Consider the following 6,748-nt stretch of genomic DNA (forward strand, 5'->3'; position numbering starts at 1 on the left):
CTGGGGGCCACGGGCTCTCCTGAGAGACTAGGGGGCTCAGCCACAGGGGGGCCTCGGCCCTGGGTCACTGGGGAACACAGGGCCCTGGCCTCGGGGTTCACTTTAAGGGCTCAGGGAGCTGCTGCCTCTGAGAAGAGGAAGGTTTGCTGCGGGTGCTGTCCCTGCCCGAGGCCGAGCTGGGCTTTGACGGACGTCGAGCTTAGATCCCTGTGACCCTGAAGCACAGGCCCCGGGTGGGCAGGACCCGGGGAGGCTGGCCCATGGTGTCCCAGGCCCTGCTGCCCCACTGTGCACGGTGTCTGTGTGAATCTGGCATGGTCACAGCCCAGCGGTGCTTGGTCCTGAAGTCAGGCTTCCAGTCTGGGCTGCCCCCCATCCACCAGCCCCTTCCCTGGCCATGTGGCCAGGCCCTCAGGGACCTGCCTCGAGCCCAGCCAGGCTTCCGCCCAGCCTGGGACTGACCCCATTGGCAGCTCTGTCCTCCAGCACTGACTGCCCACCCCTGCCTGAGCCCTGGTCAGTCCTCACCGTGGGTCCAGGCCCCCACTTGGGCCTGCATGCTTCTGTGACCAGAGGTGGCAGCTCGTGCAGGTCCCAGACCTGGCAGAGTGGGAGGTTGGGCTACCTGCCCCTAGGGGTTTCTCCTGTGGACACCCGCAGGCGGGTGGCCCCAAAGGCTTGTTCTGGCCTCACAGACCCAGTCAGCTGGGGTCTTGCCCCGCAGGTTCAGGAGCCCACTCTGCGTGTGCTTTGCTGGGCAGCGTTCTGGTGCAGACCCATCACCACTGGTGTGTGCTGTGGAGGCGGCCGGCACAGGACCTCCTGGTGCTGGCTGGGCACTCCACCCACCTGTGGCACTGGGCACCTCGGCCAGTCTGGGGCAGGGGCTCTGCCGGCACACATTCCATGTTGGCTTGGGGCTGGATGACACCCTGGGTCAGGGAGCCCTCGGCACATGTCTGCGTCCTGAGGTACAGGCTGCTTTCTTTGGGGAGTCCTGACTTTGGTGTTTGTCTGGGGTGAGAAGGCAGCGAGTCAGCGTCAGGCCCACTGGCCAGTGCAGGGTCCGGAAGCTTCCTGGGCTGCAGCCCCACAGCAGGGGTTATAGGTCACAGGCTGAGCACACAGGCCACCCTCACTGCCCTGGGGCCCGGTACCTGTCACAGGCCTCTCTTCTGGGCCTGAGGGGCATGAGGCCACCCCAGAGGCTGCAGGGAACCACACCTTCCCACCCGAATGCGGTTCCAAAGGACCCCACCTGCCACCCTGCAGCCACGCCCTGGGGAGGGGCACATGCTGGCTCACGGGTGGGTGGGGAACCTAGGGGAGGGGACCTCAGACTGGGGCCGATGTCCACTCCTCATGGTGCCTGAGCTGAGACATACGCCCCATCCCAGGGCACAGTGGGGGGACTAATGAAGGGCCTGCAGTAGCCCCAGGTGAGGGCAGTGCAGGGGCCTGAGGTTCCCCCAACCAGGCGGCTGCGAGTCCCAAACCCACCCCTGCTGTAGCCACGGGCATCTGGCCCTGGGCCGGCAGGTGGTGACAGCTGCCAACAGCTGGCTTCAGGGGTAGGTGCCAGCCTTACCCTGTGCCGTGGGTGGGGGTGGGCTCTGGCTGGGCCCTGGGTCCTGGAGTTGGGGAAGAGGCAGGGCTATCCCGGCCCTGGGGGCTCAGGCTGAGGACTCAAGGAGGCTCCATCTGCCCCTGGGGGTCCCCACGGGGAGGGGCAAGGGCAATGGGGGCCACATGGGGGGGAGTGGGCCAGGTATTTGATAGAATGCAGCGTCTGTCCTATCAGGTGGGCAGCACAGGTGGGCTTTGGTGGTGAGAGGGGGGCTGGGCTTATGGCGAGGTGTGGATGAGGAGGGTCCCCCCCAGACCCCCGACCTTCCTGCAAACCATCAGTCTCCATGGAAGCTGCTTTCCCCTGGGACAGCCTATGGCAGTCTCCCTGCAAGACGGGGCGTCTGCGCCAGCTCCCCGGAGGACTGCCCTTGTGGCCAGTGTCTGCCATGCAGAAAGTGCAGCGGCCAAGGCCAATGGCGCCCCCTGATGTGTGGGGGGGAAGGTGGCAGTCCTGGGCCACCGGCTCAGCCCTCCAGCCTTGGGTGGCAGGGAGTGAGAGCCCGGCCTCCAGCCTCACCCAGCTCCCTGTGGCCTGGGCAGCACCTCCCACCCTCAGGGCTCCCAGCAGAGTCCTCTGTCAGGGGCCCTGCAGCCACCCAGCAACTCTGACCCTCGGGACCCTCACCGGTAACCTGGAAGACAGGCTGGTGGTGACCGTGTGGACAGGAGTTGAGCTCAGACCTGTCCCCAGAGGGCATGGATGGCGGGGGGGGGGGGGGGGGCGCCGCCTAACACCCCATCCTGGACCTAGACCCAGGGAAGGTGGCAGGGGCTCCACAGAGGCAAATTCCTTCTTTCTTTACAGCTTTTTCCTCCATTTTTTCCCCACTTTTTCCCCCAAAGCAGCCCTCCACGGTTCATTCCTGGAGCCCCTCCAAGACAATCGCACCGGCTCGCTTGGCGGCCACAAAGCCCCTTTTGACGGTGTCGGCGGAGCTGAACTAACAGTGGGGGTGGGGTGGGCGGGTGAGGCCCCTGGCCCCTTCACGGGAGGGGGGTTGCGCTGGGGCACACTGGGACCCCTGCCTGGGGCTCTGCCAGCCTGAGCCTGCGCCGTTTCTGGCTGTGAGGACGGTGCTCTCACCCCATCTGTGTGGAGCCCAGCGCCTCCGGGCTTCCCTGGTTGAAGGGCCGACATCACCAGGGCCTGCTCTGAGCTGCCCGCTGGCTGGCATGGCTGCCGGGTGAGGGGGCCTGGAGTGTGTCAGCCTGTCTGAGTGCAGGACAGCACTGTGCGCTGAGGTGGGTGTCAGTCCTCTGCCCAGTATCACCCACCTGGGGCTCAGGAGGGCTGGTCTCTGGTGGCTACACCTGCACACAGGAGTGCCCCTCGGGTGCGTGGTGGAAGGCGCTGCCGGACGCAGAGTGTTGGGGTTGTGGTACCAGGCAGTAGCGGGGGCTGTGACTCCTGTCTCCACCTTGCTCTCTTGGGGACCTGGAGCCTGTCCCCGTTTGGCTCCCTGTGAAAGTGACCCTGAGCCTGAGGCACCCCAGACACTTGGTGACTTGGGGGGTGGGACTGGACAGAGGGGTGTCCTTGCGTGCAGTCCAGAAGGGTGGCTGGACCAGGACCTGGTGGAGGGGGCTGGGGGATGGTCCCAGCTGGCAACAGGAGGCATCTGCACAGGGGAAGATGCCAGGCAGGCCCCGCCTCTGGGTGCGTGGGGGCCGCTGGGAAGGACGCAGCACTCTCGGCCAGCACAGGCTCCTGGGCTCCCCAGCAGCGGCGGGTGCCTAGAGCCGCCGCGCACAGGGCCCTTGCAGGTTGGCCGGAGGAGTCTGGCTTGGCTGCAAACACAAACGTCGCCCGCGGGGCCGGCAGGGGCAGCGCTGGGCGGGGAGTGGGCCCGGAGCGGGGCACAATCCACCCTTTGTTCCTGAGGCTGCTGGGAGCCTTCAGGCCAAGAGGAAATGGGGGGGAGCGCCAGCCAGTGGGCCTCACCCGCCCGCAGACCTTGCCGCCAGGGCCTGGTGGACGCCAGGCCCAGCCCAGCAGAGGAGCCGGAGGGGCTGGCCCCCGGGACGGGCAGGGTGCCCCCTTCGAGTCCTGGCCATGCCCCTTCAGGCAGCTGAGAGGGGTGGGTGGTGGGTCCCAGCAGATAGACCTGGAAGCCTATGGCCACCCCCCGGGTCTCCACCCTCCTCCACCCCAGTCAGCCTGGCCCCGGCCCCTCCTGCGAGGCTGGGCCACTGAGGAGGGCAGGTCCAGGGTGGACCTGCTCTGGTCAGAGGAGGCCCCTGTCCACGGCCTACGGCCCACAGTCCCTTCCTCTCTCCCTTGGGGCCCCAGACCGCAGGTGGGTGGTGGGGGCTGGCCATGCCCCTCCCTACTCCTCGCGGCTCCCTAGAGCCCTGCAGACACAACCGAAGGGTTTGCTCCCCATCCTTAGGGCAGCCAAGCTTGTCCCTCACCCGTGTAAGGGGCCTCTGGGCAGGAAGGGCCCCAAGTCGGGGTGCTGCTTCCGGCCCCACGAGCACGTGTCCACCTGTGTCCATGCACATGCACATGCAGGTATGTGCACATACGTGTGGGGGCATGGAGCCCCCACTGTCCCCTCACACCTCCCTTCATGTGTAGCTGAGGACCCCGGGGGCCTTGTTCACAGGTCTGCCCCGTGGGTTCCCTGGGCTCTCCGGGCTGGCACACCCCAGAGATACCTCCATCTCAGCTTGTGCCTCCCGGGGCCCCTTCATCACACCTCCACCCTTACCTCCTGCAGGAGGGCCAGCCCAGCCCCGGGCCCGGCTCTGACCTGTGCAGGTGGCACAGGGGACAGACACCCATTGAGGGTACATCGGCTCTCAGGTCACCAGGCAGGAGCATGGGGGGGCCACCCTCTGACCCCAGGTCTGCCTGCTGGGCCTTGTGGGTGAGCCTGGGCCCTGAAGCCCACACTGAAGTGGGAAGGCCCTGGGGCCGGAGGGCCTGTCTCAGGGCTGGGGTGGCACCATATCCCTGAGGCCCTGGGCTGTGGGGCTGACTGCTCCTGAGCAGACTGGGCTCAGATGACACATCCCCCATTTCAAAGAGGAGGCCCACCTCTGGTTTTGGGGTACCTCTGGCTCACCTGGCCTTGCCCTTTCTACCCCAAGTGGTGGGTATTCTGGACTCCCCACCAGCCTCTGCTGCTGCAGGGAGCTTGCCTGGATTGGGGGGCGCGGGTCCCAGGTGCCCTGCCGGCCCCAGTGCAGGCCTCAGGCCACAGCAAAGCTCTGGACGTTCTCTCGACTATGCAGATCCCAGGGCTCCCCCTAGCCCCCCACCACCTCTGGCTCCTGTGCTCCCGCCAGCAGCCAAGAGGATGCCAGCAGCTCTGCAAACAGCAGCTGGGGCTGGGGCAATGGGCCGGTTTCCTATGGTCTTCAAGCCCCCATCTGCCCATCCTCCCTCTGCCCCTGAGCCTGACCCTCCTGGTAGCATCTGATCCAGGCCCAGCTGGCCCCCAGGGTGCAGGCCCAGGGCCCCCCACCCATCTGACCAGGCCTCCCCCACCAATGTCCCTCCTGACATCTGTCCGGACCACGTGCTCCATTTCAGGGGCGCTACACCTGCCACACAGGGCGACACCCATTCACACGTGGGACAGAGCACATTGCCCAGAAGGCTCGTGACAGGGCCACCAGGCCAGTGGGCGGTGGCAGCCCCTCATCACGAGGGGGCCCAGGCCTCTTGGGGGAGGGCGGCGAGACAGGTGATCGCCACCAACAAATCGGCCCGGTGTGCCGCTGCGCCCAGAGTGGCGTTTCGGGGCCTGGCAGGGCCATCCCTCAGCTGGCACCTGAGGGGGCACCCCCCTCACTGCAAGGGCAGATTGCTCCTGTCCTTCAGGGATGTGGGGGTGGCAGGACTAGAAGGGGCCCAGGGAAGTGGTCACTGTGGCCCCAGCCACAGTGCCCCTGCCTGCTGGTTCCCCTCGGCACCCGTCACCCAAGGGACCAGCTCAAGATGCTCAGGTGAGCCCAGCCCATAGGGGTTTGTCCTCCAGGGGCCTGGGCTCAGCATCCGGGTGGGTGAGAGCAGACACCACAGTAGGGTGTCGGGGACAGCCAGCCAGAGCCCCAACCTCTCCTTTGGTGCCCAGGTTCCTGAAGTGAGTGTTGGCAAGGGTGGCCCCACAGGGACCAGGAAGGATCTCAGTCCCCGGGGGAGTCCAGGGGACCCTCTCTGGGTCTGCCCAGTGCCGGCCGGGAGGTCTCAAAGTGCCGCTGTTCGTCTGCTGCACCCCAAACACCTACATGGCCTGTGGGCCCCACCTCCCAGCAGCTCTGAGTCGCAGGGCCTGGATTGTCCTCTCACGTTTTTGTGGCTCGAGCTGAGCAGGGTGGGACAGTGGTTCTTCCCAGGGGACGGGGAGTCACAGGCCAGGCTGGCCTGGGCAGCCTGGGGTCCTCCCGCGGTGGGGCGATCACAGCCTGGCCTGTGGCTCCCAGGGAAGTGGTGTGACAACAACCATTCTGGCTCTCTCAGTTCAGACACCTGGTGCCCTATGGTCCAGGGGACATGGCCTTGAGGGCCCCCTTGGAGGACAACATGTCTATCCAGCCACTGGGCTCCCCAAGGGCCTGGACGGCAGACTGGCTTGGCTGGCTGAAGCCAAAGTGCCTGTAGCCAGGCCTCTCGTGCCCCTGGCTGGCCAGCTGGGGCCTTGAGCGACAGGCCTGCTCTGGCTGAGGGCTGGGTCCAGGCACCACTCGGGTTGGAGTCAAGGCTATGGGAAGGTGGGGAGCCTCTCCCTGGCCCCAGTGCCCCAGTGGGGTCCCAGCAGCGCCCAGCCTTGCCCTCCTGCACCAGGTCTGCAGTCGGCCCTGATCCTGGCTGGCCCAGCCTGTTTGCGGGGTGCGGGACTGCAGGCTTGTGCAGGGGGAGGGCCAGCACCACGGCTGGGACCACGCTGGCGCAGTGTGGAGCTGGCCTGGCGTGGCCGCCGAGCCAGGCGCCGGCCTCACAGTGGAGGGGGCGTCGGGGCGTCTATGAGGCGAGCGAGACGCTGCTGGGCTCACGTTACAGTTTCCACTGGAAACACAGTCCCGCTCTGAATGTTGGCTTGGCTTTTAAAAATCGCAAATAGACCCAGTTTCCTGAGGAGGCTCGCTAAGTGAAGTGGTTGCTGCTGCCGAG

Source organism: Desmodus rotundus, chromosome 4 (assembly GCF_022682495.2).
Source record: "Desmodus rotundus isolate HL8 chromosome 4, HLdesRot8A.1, whole genome shotgun sequence".
NCBI lineage: Eukaryota > Metazoa > Chordata > Mammalia > Chiroptera > Phyllostomidae > Desmodus > Desmodus rotundus.